Raw genomic sequence first — 15,045 nt, forward strand, 5'->3', positions numbered from 1 at the left:
GAATTACATCGACTGATACTGTATGGGAGCAAGTATTTCTGCACAGACACGAGGATGAGGGGTTTGGCAGGAGGACACCTGCTCCAGCCTGAGGAAGGCTCGAAGCCTGAGGAGGTGGCATGGTGTCCCTGCTGTGCTGGAGAGGGGATGTCAGCAGTGAGGGTTTTGAGAGCCCCTTCCCACTGGTCCTGAGTAGCTGGCCATGTCCTACATCCTCCATCACATTTCAGCAGAAAATGTAGGCATGTGTCCTGTGAGGTAAGGAGTGTTGCTATAGGAACGGTGACTTGCCTCTCCTTGCTGAGCATCCGCATTGTTGGTTCCAGCCGCAAACTTCTACCTTTTGCCTGTTGAGAGTCTCTAGGTGGGCACAGGGGAGGCAGTGCACGCAGGCTCTGCTGGAGACACAAACTGACATTGCTCTCCTCCAGGTCTCCAGCCTCCTCAGTGTCAGCTCTTCTCTGAATGTGAGGGACTGGGGAAGCCAAGGGAGCTTCACAGACGTGAGAAATTAATCAAATGATACCAGTGTGGCAGAGAGCTGGTGCATGCTGATGGTTCACAGGCAAGGAAACCGCAATTGGAAGAGACACATGTACCCCAGTGTTTATTGAAGCACTGTTTACAGCAGCTAGGACATGGAAGCACCTAGATGGCCATCAGCAGAAGAATGGCAAAGGAAGCTGTGGTACATATACACAATGGAATATTACTTAGCTATAAAAAGGAACACATTTGACTCAGTCCTAATGAGGTGGATGAAACTGGAGCTTATTATACAGAGTGAAATAAGTCAGAAAGAGAAACACCAATACAGTATATTACTGCATATATATGGAATTTAGAAAGATAGGAACTATGATCCTATAGGCAAGACAGCAAAAGAGACACAGAGGTAAAGAACAGACCTTTGGACTACATGGGAACAAGCGTGAAAGTGAAAGTCACTCAGTCGTGTCCAACTCCTTGTGACCCCATGGACTGTACAGTCCGTGGAATTCTCCAGGCCAGAATACTGGAGTGTGAAGTCGTTCCTGTCTACAGGAGATCTTGCCAATCTGGGTTTCCCGCATTGCAGGTGGATTCTTTTCCAGCTGAGCCACCAAGGAAGCCCAGGTGGGATGATTTGAGAGAATAGTATTAGAAACGTGTATTACCAAATGTTAGACAGATGAGAGTGCAAATTCGATGTATGATGCGGGGCACTCAAAGCTGGTGGTGCTCTGGAACAACCTGGAGGGTTAGGAGGGACAGGGCTAGGATGTTCAGGATGGGGGGACACGTGCACCTGTGGCTGATCATGTCGATGTATGGCAGAAACCACCACAATGCTGTCAAGTAATTATCCTTCAATTAAGATGAATAAATTAATTTCTAAAAGAAGTGTTAGTTGGCACTGGCCCTGGAAATCCCCATCTGAATACCCACAGATACAGCAAAGTCAACATGCAGCCCACAACTGTCTTCCTCTCCCCAAATTTGCCCTTCTTATCTTGGCAAATGATAGGTTGCCTGAGCCATAAACAAAGGGTTCATCTTAGATTCCCTTCCTTCCTTGTTCCCCCTTAGATTGTCACAAAGCCTCACCAGTTCTTTATACTTCTGTCCCTCTCTCTCTTTTTCTAGGTATTAAATGAGTTTACTTGTTTGGCAATAGGCAAAATTATATGTACAGTTTTCTTTTTTTCTTCCAGTTTTATTGAGATATAATTGACACATAGCTCTACATTTAAGGTGCACAGCATCGTAATTTGACTTATATGCCTCATGAAATGCCTTACACGTGCCTCTTGATGGCTTCTGCCCCCGGTTCCTGTCCACAGGTCTGGGGCTCAGTCAGTGCACACTGCATGGCCATCCCACTTGTAAAAAAATTTAAATACTTTCATTCTGGTTGGTAAATTGACTCCCTTCCCTGTAAGACCCCGTGACACCGGCCTGTGGGCCTCCAGGATCCTGCTTCAGTGCTCAGTTGGCTTCCTTTCCCATTAGTTGGCTTTGCCTTGTGCTCTGTCAACCCGAGACCCCTTTTGTTCCCAGTGAGGTCTTGCCACTTGTCCTCTAAGGGCATGGGTTCAGTGTTATCTGCTGGGTGTCTTTCTCTGACCTTCTTCTCCCTAGCAGAATTCACTGCCCATGTCTGTGGCCCTGAGGACCCAGCCCTGCTGGCTTTGAGGACTGGCTGTTTTATAGTCACCCCCATGAGACACAGAGCCCCTTAAGTGAATAGCTCTCTCCCAAGTGAATCTGGTTCTGGGAAGGTCTTGTATTTCAAAATAGTATTTGTTGAATGTGTCAAGTGTTGTGCTCAGTGCTAATGTTAATAAACCCTCATTGCATCTACAATCACCCTGGAGGGGCTGACCCTAAATAAGTAAACAATTAAATGTATAATTGAAAATTGTACAAAAGTCCTAAGGGGACGGAGAATGGGGTGTGTAGAGCAAGAGCGTTTAGGGAAATTCTTGGACTTGGTCTGCAGAGTTCTTCAGTCCAGGACCCTCCTCCTCAGCCCCTCATGGAGGGAAGTGAAAAGGCTTATCCTCTTTTGAAGGTCTAGGGATTTGAGATGGAAATGGGGAAGGGAGAATGAGCTCTTTCTGGCTGCCAGTGGCAAGGCTGTTTCTTGGCTGCTCTGACCTGGTTTTTAAGAAGCTGATGGATAGGATGATCCACATGCATGCATGCTCAGTGTCTGACTCTTTGCAGCCCCACTGATTGTAGCCTGCCAGGTTCCTCTGTCCATGGGGTTCTCCAGGCAAGAGTATTAGAATGGGTTGCCATTTCCTCTTCCAGAGGATCTTCCCAACCGAGGGATTAAACCCACGTCTCCTGCATTGGCAGGTGGCTTCTTTACCACTGAGCCACCTGGGAATCCCTGGGATGATCTCCAGTCTGCATTAAAAAAAAAAAAAAAAAAAAAACCAGAGCAGCATCCATGTGATCTGGGTCCTCTTTGTGCCATGGGTTTCCTGTGACTCTGCCCCCTGCAAAGTGAGAAAGCCAAAGGCTGTGTCGACAGCATCCCTGCTGACATGGGTTCTGTGGACGACAGAACCTCTGGACGACACCACAAGAGTAACACCTGGTCCCTTTCCTTCAGGGGAGGGCAGGTGTGGCCTCTGATAGATGATAGGAGTGGCTCTGTGGCTGGAGCTGGTGCTCCCTGGTCGGCGAGTGAGTGCTCACTGGGGAGGGGCAGTGCTGCACCCTTTAAACTGTGATTCCCTGGAGCCCACATGACCCTGTGTTGTTTGACTGCCATGGTGAAGTGGTGGAGGAAGGTAATTGGGAGAAATGGGAAGCTCACTGGATATTTGAAATCCAGACAGAAAGTGAAAGAACATTGAAATGATGCTTTTAATCATAGAGAATATAGAATCCAGCTAATAAAATACAGTTTCATGCCAGGTCTTAGGCATATATTGAGGGTGCCTTGGGAGATGGTCTTCTGCTGGCTCTCATAAACCTCAGTGTTGTTTGGTGTCGGGAGCCCCTGAGGTCAGCTGCCTCCCTGGCGTGTGTGCTGTGATGGTGCTTGTAGGGTGAGAGCCCATGGGGCCCTGAGGGGTTCTGCAGGTGAGGAAGTGGATTCCACCACCGCGAGGCAGAGCGTGCATGACTGCCACCCTGTGAGTGACACTGGCCTCTCGGGAAACCACAGGGTCTGGTCTGTGCTGTCAGGACCGCAGCCTGAGGCTCGCAGGGTGTGTCCAGCTCCCTGGGGCCTCTGGTGGCCGCTCCCCCTTCCATCCAGCCAAGAGCCCGGTGGAGAGCAGGGCAGCGAGTGGCTTGGGCAGCTCTCCTTCTGGTCTTGAAGTTTCCCCATCTCTGGAGTCAGCCGGGATGGACTTAGGGAGGTTTGATCAGGTGAGAGGCAGTTAACTTCGGCCTAGCTGCAGAGAGTGCCCATGTCTTTGGGATGCTTTCTTTGGAGCCCCGGGTCTTTGTGGCCACAGGTGGCTGTGTGTGCATTGTCCCCACTGGGCAGTTGAGAGCAGAGAAGTGTTTTTGTCAGGAGACTCGTGTGATTTCTTTGTACCCAGTGGGGAGTTTGGGGCTCACAGCCCCAGGTAAAGGGACCTCAACTTTGTTCCCTACCAAACTGGGTGAGTCCAGCCGGACAGTCCCAAAGAAGCTTACACTCATGTGTCTGCAGCAGCAGACCATTCTGAGCTGCGATGTTAAAGCAGAGACCTCTCTGGTCTCGCCTCTTGCCTCTGCCTTTTAACTGTCTCCCTCCCCAGTCTGGCTTGGGAGGGCTGTGCCTTCTGCAGGCCTGATCTTGTTAGTCTTGTGATCAGTAACTTCTCTGGTTTCCTGCCAGGACCTGGCACAGGAATCTTCCATTAAGTGTCCCCAGACTGCCTTTCCAGCCTCATCTTCCCCTGCGCCCCTCATATATCCTTTACTCCAGGCAAACTGTCTCACTCTCTGCTCTCCCAGCAAGCCTTCTAGGCTTTCATGTCCCTGCCTTTGCTCTTGCTGGTCTCTCCTTCTCTAATGCCTGTTCCCACACAGACAGACTCTGCTTCGTATCTGCCTTTCAAAGTCTGTTATGGACCGGACTATATCCCCTCAAATTCCTTAGCCTCCAATGTGATGGTATTTGGAGATGGGGCTATTGGGAGTCATTAGGGTTAAATGAGGTTATAAGGGTGGGGTCCTGGCCTCCTGATTGGATTGATGTCTTATCAAGAGGGAGTCACAGCAGAGCACTGTCTCTCTGAGTGAGCCCAGAGGAAAGGCCCTGTGAGTTCACAGAGAGAGGGTGGCATCTGCAATCTGGGATGAGAGCTCTCGTCAGAAACCGAATCTGCCACTACCTTGCTCATGGCCTCCAGCCTCCGGAACAGAGAAGTGAGTGTCCATGGTTTAGGTCCCCCTGGCATTTGTTAGGCAGCTGGAGCAGACGAAGGCAACCTGCCTCCCTTCCCCCTGCAAATACCATCTCTCTGCAAAGCAGCCTCCTCACTGCACCCACAGCACTGCCTCTCCCTCCCTGGACATGTGGCTCCGGCTTCCTGGGATCCTTATTGTTGTTAATTAATTTCCACCACTAGTCTGTCAGCAGTTTGAGGGTAGGGACCTTGTTTTGCTTATCCAAATCAGAGTGCCAGGTATTATATGTTTAGTCAGTTAATAATTGAATGAATTAATACGCACAGACACTCACCCCCTACTCCTTGCCAGTTGGCTGTTAGACTGCAGATAGTCCTTTTGTGGCTACTTTTCAGGTATTTCTGCTCTTAGTGATCATTTAACCTGATCCCTCCAGGGTATTAACATATGGAAGGTGGAGGGGACTCCTGGTGTCATTTTCCCACCCTCATTATGCCTCGGTTTGCCTGAATGTGCAGCTTTTCTCAGCTCAGTTGGTGAGAGGAAAGGAATTGCTGTGATAGCACAGAGGAGAGCCAGGCCAGGGTCAGACCCAGTCCACCATGACAAGGAGAGAGAGCGCATGGCCCTAAGCCTTCCTGGCTTTGTCTTCTCCAGGAATAGGCCGCGAATCTTCTGGCTTGACCCCAGCCTCACAGAGGCTAGGTGATGAAGTGGGCGGCAGCAGTGGGATACACCTTTCAAGTTGAGCTGCTGGGAGCACAGCCCAGAGAGCCCAAGTGGCATGTCCCATTAGGTACCAGGACAGCCGGGTGGTGACAGAGCCACAGAGAGGAGCCAAGTCTACTGAGTGGTGCTTAGTCATTCAGTAATGTTCGACTCTTTGTGACCCCACCAGGCTCCTCTGCCCATGGGATTCTCTAGGCAAGAACACTGGAGTGGGTGGCCATTGCCTTCTGCAGGTTCAGTTCAATTCAGTTGCTCTGTCGTGTCTGACTCTTTGTGACCCCATGAACCACAGCATGCCAGGCCTCCCTGTCCATCACCAATTCCCAGAGCCCACCCAAACTCATGTCCATTGAGTTGGTGATGCCATCTAACCGTCTCATCCTCTGTCGTCCCCTTCTCCTCCTGCCTTCAATCTTTCCCAGCATCAGGATCTTTTCAAATGAGTCAGCTCTTTGCATCAGGTGGCCAAAGTATTGGAGTTTCAGCTTCAACATCAGTCCTTACTATGAACACCCAGGACTGATTTCCTTTAGAATGGACTGGTTGGATCTCCTTGCAGTCCAAAGGACTCTCAAGAGTCTTCTCCAATGCCACAGTTCAAAAGCATCAATTCTTTGGTGCTCAGCTCTTTATAGTCCAACTCTCACATCCATACATGACTGCTGGAAAAACCATAGCCTTGACTAGACAGACCTTTGTTGGCAAAGTAATGTCTCTGCTTTTTAATCTGCTGTCTAGGTTGGTCATAACTTTCCTTCCAAGGAGTAAGCATCTTCTAATTTCATGGCTGCAATCACCATCTGCAGTGATTTTGGAGCCCCCCCAAAATAAAGTCTGCCAGTTTCCACTGTTTCCCCATCTATTTCCCATGAAGTGATGGGACTGGATGCCATGATCTTAGTTTTCTGAATGTTGAGCTTTAAGCCAACTTTTTCACTCTCCTCTCTCACTTTCATCAAGAGGCTTTTTAGTTTCTCTTCACTTTCTGCCATAAGGGTGGTGTCATCTGCATATCTGAGGTTATTGATATTTCTCCTGGCAATCTTGATTCCAGCTTGTGCTTCATCCAGCCCAGCGTTTCTCGTGATGGTGTCCATTGCCTTCTGCAGGGGACATTGTCAAATCCAGCTGTTCTGATGCCCTGCCTGAAGCCCCTGGCAGGTTTTGTACTTGCTTTGCCCTTCGGCTCCGACTGCCACACTTCTCTCCCCTTTCTTTACTCACATGTGCCAAAGGTATTCCCTGAGTTTTCACTCTTGCTCCCTTTGCCTTCTCTTCCTCCAGATCATTGCATTTCCGTTTCCCCATCTTGAAGGTCTCAGCTCAGGTGCTGCTTGTTCCAATGGCCCTCTCTGCATCCCCTGTTTCAGGGCCCCCCTACAGTGTCACATTGCCCCGACACTGAGTTTCATTCCCACAGCCCCTCCTGCTGTCTGAAGTCGTCCTGTGCAGACTGACAGTGACACAGAAGCGGAGCCCTGGCCTCCCATTTCCCTGCTGTGTCTGCAGTGGGGAGAAGTGCCTGGCATACAGCGGGGGATAATAACTATTTGTTGACCCATCAAAAGAATGCTGATCTATTTGTCATGAACAGGGAGGTGTCTGGTGTCCTAGAACTGTGTGCAGGGGGCTCTGGCTGTGTGTGCTGCTGGAGGGGCAGTCCCTCGGTGGGGCTGGTGTGGCACTGCCCTGGGCCTGGAGGGAGTGCTCGGCTATGCTCATGCCAGGCAGTGCCTAGAGATCAGCTTCTTAGGGGAGCCTCTTCCCTCCTGAGTGGTTTGCTTCTAGCAATATTGAGTTTCCATTTTTATGACAGCATCTGAAGCCTCTCATTAGATGCAGAAGGAAAATTTGGTGTAGGTCCAGATTTTTCTTTCGAAAAAGAGAAAGCTCTGTCCTTGATTAGAACCTCACAGCTCTGCCTGAGCTCTAAGTGCTTTTGACAGTCAGGAAGACCCTAAAGTTGTAGAGACCTTGTTTATATTCAAGGAGTTTCAGTTACCAAGCATCATGGCTGTACTTCAGATGTAAGTGGAGGTATAAGTATTTTAAAAAGAGGTAAAACTTGCCCTGTCTTCCACAGAAAAGGAGCATTCTTTTTTTCTTGGTATGTGTTCACTGCTTCTGTGACCACACAGTCACTTCTGGCTTTATAGTTGAAAAATCATTCGGAAATAGTTTTAAGATTGTTCAACTCTTCCTCACTGACAGTTACCAGACCCTTTATTTGAATGTTCGTCACTGGGGACTTGAATAATGTCACAGGTAACTGTTAGATGAATTGTTCAGGGGAAACTTCATCTCCTAATGCTGGACTGGAATATTCATAAGGTACATTTGCCCTGACCCAGCATTCCAGGAGCCGGACCGTAATCCCTGACCTCTGAATAGGGGAGAAAAGGGGCAGACCGTGGCCTCCCTGCTTAATGAGAGCAGTACAGGTTTAGAGAACAGGCCAGCCTCCAATCACTGGACACCCTCATGCCAAGAAAAGGTTAAAATGTCATATATTTCCATAGGAATGCCGAACTTTTTCCTTGATGCAGGCATTCAGGAAATTAAACCACAAGAAAGGCCAAGTCGAATTTCTTAATCCACCCCAAACAATGAAATGTGAAGTGTGGGTTTATAGTTGGAAAGTGACTGGGTAAAAATAGCACCAACTGACTCAACACATCAGCCTCCTCAGGCTCCCAGAGCCTCTGATGCGTGTGGACTCTGCTCACAGACACCGTGTGGTTGGTGCTGGCCTGCCTTTGGGAAGCCGGGGTGGCCCAAGAACTCAGTGCCTCTTTCTTCATCTGCTGCCTGTGTTCCCTGCTCTCTCCATACTCAGTTCCAGAAGTTTCCAGTCCAGGCTCCCCAGTGTCCTTTGGTGGACATGACTCGGAGGGAGGCCCCCTGGCTGCCTTTGGTGTTGGGTTTATATGGTCTCTGTGTCTGGGGCTGTGGCATCTTATTGCCTTCAGCCATCACTGTCCACCAGAGGTTTATGTAGTTGCTCACCTGACGGGGTGGGGAGAATTGCTCTGCCTTGGGCCATATCTCCCTTGCCTGAGCTTTCCTGTTTGTGCTCTCCCATCCTCATGTATCTTATAGCTGATCTTTTGGGGATTCCTCTAGGCCTGGAGCTCTAAGAATGCAATTTGGCCTCTCAGAGGCTCATCCCAATAGACCTGAGGGTTTTTCTAAGCTGCTCATATTCCCAAAGCACCTGCCATTTGCCTCGAACTTCCAAGATGTCCTCGGCAAGAGGAGCTGGGGAAAATATAGCATATATGCAATTAGATAAATAACAGGAATGGCTTCCCAGGTGGCTCAGCCATAAAGAATCCACCTGCCAGTGCAGGAGACGAGGGTTTGATCCCTTGGTCAAGAAAATCCCCTGGAGAAGGAAATGGCAACCTATTTCAGTATTCTTGCCTGGGAAATCCCATGGACAGAGCAGCCTGGTGGGCTACAATCCATAGGGTCGCAAAAGAGTTGAATATGACCTGGCAACTAACAAGTAATAGGAAAAAGAAACCAGATGAGAGTAACTCCTAGCTTATTGTCTGCTTTTTCTTTTTTAAAAACACATATTTGGAAACCCAGAAAACCATCTTATGGTGAAGTAGGAGAAAGGTAGAAGTTTCTAGAAGGACTTGTCTTAGGAAAAAGAGTATAAAAATGAGTAACTCTGGCTACTTTAAGAAGACTCTTAAAGAGCCTGGTATGTGTGCTGAGTTGCTTCAGTCGTGTCCAGCTCTTTTGAGATCCTGTGAATTGTAGCCCACCACGTTCCTCTGTCCATGGGATTCTCCAGGCAAGAACACTAGAGTGAGTTGCCATGCCCACCTCCAGGAGATCTTCCTGACCCAGGGATCGGACTAGTGTCTCTTATCTGCATTGGCAGGCAGGTTCTTTATCACTAGCACCTGGGAAGCTTGAGGTCATGCAAAATGCCTTAAATCTGATTGACTTTGCCAGAAAATGGGTATTTTCTGTGAGGTAGTTAACTAGTCCCTTTAGAAATATTTTTATTTTAAAAGCAATACATGTCCATTTTGAAAAGATGGAGAAGTATTTAAAAAATACACATTTTCTTCTAGTGGCATATGTGTGTATGCACACACATATAAATGTATAATATAAATATGTATTTGGCATACTTATGTATTATTATATGTTTTAATATATTTATTTTGTCATTACAAATATATACATGGGAGGATATTTAGAATATCATAAAGAAAATTTAAAATAATTTGTAATTCACTATGGGGTGAGGGAATGTGATTGCTTGTCCCCAAAGATGACCTCCTAAGGAGCCACCCCTCCCAGCCTTCACACCTGCAAGCAGTCCCCTCTCCTGGAATCTGGGCAGGCTCAGCGGCTTGTTTCTGGTGGACAGGACACAGTGGAAGTGATGCAGCCTGACTTCTGGGGCTCGGTCACCAGGAGCTCTGTGCAGTGTCAGCCTTGTTTCCTGGGACACTGTTTTCAGCAAACTCCCTTTTGGAGTCCAGCTGCCCTGCTGGGAGAAGCCAGAACCCCAGAGGGAGCCCACATGAAAGTGCTCTGGTTGACAGCCCGTGCTGAGCTCTTTGCTGACAGCCAGCATTGACTGCTAGCAATGTGTGATGTGGCCATCCAGCCTAGCCGAGTCTTCAGAAGACTCAGCCTCAGCTGCAGTTTCCTGGTGTCCACACAGGAGACTCCAGGTGAGCACTGCCCAGCTGAGCCTAGATGACCAACAGAACCATGGGGGAGGATCATACACTGTTTTCAACCACTAAGTTTTGGGGTGGTTGGTCATGTAGCTATAGATAACTAGCATAGCCGGTTTCAAAGCAAACAGGGTTGAAGGGAGCATGATATGGCCAAAGAACTCAGATTCTAGGGCCTGGAAGTCCTGATGTCCTGCTTTGTCACTCTCTAAGGTCAACTTTTGACCTTAGGCAAGTTGTTTCCATTTGTTAAATGGAAATTGGGAGATAAAAGTATTCCGATGTCTGTGTACTAAGGAAGTGTTAGTTTCTATATGGTTATATTGAATAGTCATGGAGAATGGTGATAAAGGAACATTGGAAACAGCAGTGGCAGCAGCAGAAAATATATAATTAAAATGCTTCTATAGTTACATTTTTTGCAGCTGTGAATAATGTCATTCGTTTCTGAACCTCTCCACACTTAACATAGTACTGGGTGCACAGAAGGGGCTTTATGACTTGCTAGGCATGGCTGAGGCCAACACAGTGAGGAGGGTCTTCCATGCCCAGGGTTATCTGTGCTATTCTGAGGACAAGCAGCCGGGCTATGAGTGAGGGGAAAAGGCCACTTGTGTACAGAATTCCAAGGAGGCAGGGCTGGGAGGGTTTGAAAGAGTAGCTGCTCCAATGTTCTTGTCTTTACCATCTGGGAAAACTGAAGTCCAGAGGGCAAGTGGCTCGTCCAAGGCTGGACACAGTGGCAGAATCAGGCCGGTGAGCCAGGGCTCTAACTCAGGACACTGTCTACTCACACTTACCCAGAGTTACTCAGTCCACATTTCATTAAATAAGGCAGAGCATACTGCATTTTAAAAGACAGGGGATCAAAATGAACATCACCAGTAATGTGACAAATCGTGCCTCCTGGTATGATGGAGTGAGAAGAAACCAGTATCACTTCTGTGCTATTCCTAACAAGGATGAATAACCTGAATCTAATCAGAAGGAAACATCAGTAAACCCAAATCTGGGGAGATTTTACTAAATAATTGGCCTGTGCTCCTCAAATTGTCATAGGTCCTGGAGGCCAAGGAAAGATGAGAAACTATTTCATATTGAAGAAATGTGACAACCAAATGCTATTCTGGGCCAGAAATTTTGGTTTTGGTTTTGGACAATTGACAAGTTTTGAATGGGACTGTAGATTAAAAGGTAGTGATGTATTAATTTCCTGGGTTTAATGGTTGTACTGTTATGATGAGAGTGTCCTTGCTTTATAGGAAGTACCTACTGAAATATTTAGAGGTTAAATCTTTTTTTTTTTTTTTTTCATCTACAATGATGTCAATTTGGCATTATATTTTATGTCTTTAATTTAAAATTAAAACAAGTAATTTTATTAAAAACCAAAAACTAAATTGATTAAATTCAATTAAAATGAAAGAAATGAATCAGTGCTTAAGTACAATTTGGCAGATATGTTCAGTTGTTGGATCTGTGATGGGAACAAGTTACGAAAAGGATTTCAAATGAAAATTGGAGACTGGACTCCCAGCTTGGGGACCAGTCTTTTGACTTCGCTACATTTTCGGGTAATTCTTAGATTCATAGTAGGAGGGGGTCCTCTTAATCTTGGTACCAAACAGGGGTGAAAGCATTGAAACATAGATTGTATCTTGTGTGGGAGAAAGCTACAAAACGAGGACCATAAACCCTACTTGTAAGGATTAAATTAGGTAAAGATATGTGAAAATGACCTAGTCCAGTTCCTAGTTCCCAGGCATATGAGAACCTCACTATTTTATAGATGATGGTAGATAGTTTATCTTTTTTTAAATTGAAGTATGGTTGATTTACAATGTTATGTTTCTGATAAATAGCAAAATGATTCAGTTTTATATATTTATGTATATATGTATGCATATAAAATTTTCTTTTTCATATTATTTTCCATTATAATGGAATATTAAATACATACCTGTTAATCTCAAATATCCCTCTCTCCCTCCCTCCCTTCCCCTTTGGTAACCCAGGCTGGGAAATATGTTGTGGGCCGTAGAACTTCCACAACAGTGAAAACTTGTTTGGTATACTTTTTCTCCAGTTTGTGGGTTGTCTGGGACACACGCCACACCTCCCAGGTCTGCTGCACCCAGAGCGCCTGCCCTTGCGGCAGGCCACTGCTGACCTTCACCTCCGCAGGAGGCAAACACGCAAAGGCAGGTCTGTCTCGTTCTCTGTGGGGTCCCTGGGTCCTGGTGCACACTAAGTTTTGTTTGAGCCCTCCGAGCATCTCTGGTGGGTATGGGGATTGATTCTAAACCTGATTTCACCCCTCCTACCATCTTGTTGGGGCTTATCCTTTGCCCTTGGACATGGAGTATCTTTTTTTGGTGGGATCCAGCATTCTCCTGTTGATGGTTGTTCAGTGGTTAGTTGTAATTTTGGAGTTCTCATAGGAGAAAATGAGTGCACGTCCTTCTACTCCACCATCTTGTATGCCCTCTTGGAGGGTACAAACAAAGCCTTGTGCGTGCCAGGACCCAGGAGAAAGGAGCAGTGAGCCCACCAGAGACTGAACCAGACTTGCCCGTGAGTGGTGGGAGTCTCCGGCGGGGGCATGGGTTGACAGTGGCCTGCTGTGGGATCAGGGGCAGTGAACACAACAGTCCTGGCAGAAGTCCTTTGAAGGAGGTTGCCATTACCGCCATTACCCCTGGTTATTGAGGGCTAACTACCTGTCAGGCTGTTAGTAACTGAAAACAGCCAACTTTTCTGGTGCTTACTGTACTGATCATAGTGCTTAGAGTTCTGGTCTAAGTGTTTTACATAGGTTATATCATTTAATCCCCAAAGCCAACCCTTGAGGTTATTATGCTCATTTTATAGAGAAATGGTTGTCTGAGGAGGCCTCAACAAATAGCTGAGAAAAGAAGAGAAACTAAAGGCAAAAGAGAAAAGGAAAGATACACCCATCTGAATGCAGAGTTCCAAAGAATAGCAAGGAGAGATAAGAAAGCCTTCCTAAGTGATTGATGAAAAGAAATAGAGGAAAATAATAGAATGGGAAAGACTAGAGATCTCAAGAACAGTAGGGATACCAAAGGAATGTTTCATGCAAAGATGGGCATAATAAAGGACAGAAATGGATGGATCTAACAGAAGCAAAAGATATTAAGAAAAGGTGGCAAGAATACACAGAGGAACTATTCAAAAAAGATCTTAAAGACCCAGATAACCACGATGGTCTGCTCACTCACCTAGAGCCAGACATCCTGGAGTGTGAAGTCAAGTAGGCCTTAAGAAGCATCACTACGAAGAAAGCTAGTGGAGGTGATGGAATTCCAGAAGAGCTATTTCAAATCCTAAAAAATGATGCTGTGAAAGTGCTACACTCATTATGCCAGCAAATTTGGAAAACTCAGCAGTGGCCACAGGACTGGAAAAGGTCAGTTTTCATTCCAATCCCAAAGAAAGCCAATGCCAAAGAATATTCAAACTACTACACGATTGCACTCATCTCACATGCTAGCAAAGTAATGCTCAAAATTCTCCAAGCTAGGCTTCAGTAGTATGTGAACTGAGAACTTCCAGATGTTTAAGCTGGTTTTAGAAAAGACAGAGGAGCCAGAGATCAAATTGCCAACATCTGTTGGATCATAAAAAAAGCAAGAGAATTCCAGAAAAATATCTGCTTCATTGACTATTCTAAAGCCTTTGACTGGGTGGGTCACAGCAAACTGTGGAAAATTCTTAGAGATGGGAATACCAGATGACCTTCCCTGCCTTCTGTGAAACGTGTGTGCAAGTCAAGAAGCAACTGTTAGAACCGGACATGAAACAATGGACTGTTTCTAAATTGGGAAAGGTTGTATATTTTCATCTTGCTTATTTAACTTATATGCAGAGTACATCATGCAAAATGCCAGACTGGATGAAGCACAAGCTGGAGTCAAGATTGCAGGGAGAAATATCAGTAACCTCAGATATGCAGATGACACCACCCTTATGGCAGAAAAAGAAGAGGAACTAAAGAGCCTCTTGATGAAAGTGAAAGAGGTGAGTGAAAAAGCTGGTTTAAAACTCAACATTCGGAAAACTACAATCACGGCATCCAGCCCCATAACTTCATGGCAAGTAGATTGGGAAACAATGCAAACAGTGACAGACTTTATTTTCTTGGACTCCAAAATCACTGCAGATGGTGACTGCAGCCATAAAATTAAAAGACACTTGCTTCTTGGAAGAAAAGCTATGGCAAACCTAGACAGTGTATTATAAAGCAGAGACATTACTTTGCCAACAAATGGCTGTCTAGTGAAAGGTATAGTTTTTCCAGTAGTTATGTATGGATGTAAGAGGTGGACCATAAGGAAAGCTGAGCACCGAAGAACTCAGGCTTTTTTTTTTTTTTTTTAAGTTTTTAAAACTTTTATTTTATATACAAAGAGCTAGTATTATTTCTGCCTAAGGTTGATGTGCTGGATGAGCCATCTAAGGAAGTTCGGTTAGTCCAACTTAAGGAAGCCGATGTCCTTCACATACTGGCGGAAACACTGGCGGCACTGTTGAAGCCGTATTTCTGGTTCAGACCGTGCTGGTTTGAGCAGACCCGGCAAGAGCGAGAACCCTGGCCGAATTTTCTCGGATGGCTCCAGTGGAGCTGCTGGTGACCCATGTTGCTTTCTTGGCTGCTACGAGGTAAAAGGCAGAACTGATGCTTTTGAACTGTGGCGTTGGAGAAGACTCTTGAGAGTCCCTTAGACTGCAAGGAGATCCAACC

The 15,045-nt window shown here is 46.5% G+C and overlaps 1 protein-coding gene and 1 pseudogene across 3 annotated transcripts in view; one reads left to right on the forward strand and one right to left on the reverse strand.

The window, feature by feature from the left end:
• XXYLT1 (xyloside xylosyltransferase 1) overlaps positions 1–15,045 on the forward strand; it is a 174,615-nt gene that overhangs the window by 74,284 nt on the left and 85,286 nt on the right. The gene's annotated exons all lie outside the window — the stretch shown is intronic.
• On the reverse strand, positions 14,705–14,940 carry LOC138988913 (small ribosomal subunit protein uS14-like; annotated as a pseudogene).

This window comes from Bos mutus, chromosome 1 (genome assembly GCF_027580195.1).
Source record: "Bos mutus isolate GX-2022 chromosome 1, NWIPB_WYAK_1.1, whole genome shotgun sequence".
NCBI lineage: Eukaryota > Metazoa > Chordata > Mammalia > Artiodactyla > Bovidae > Bos > Bos mutus.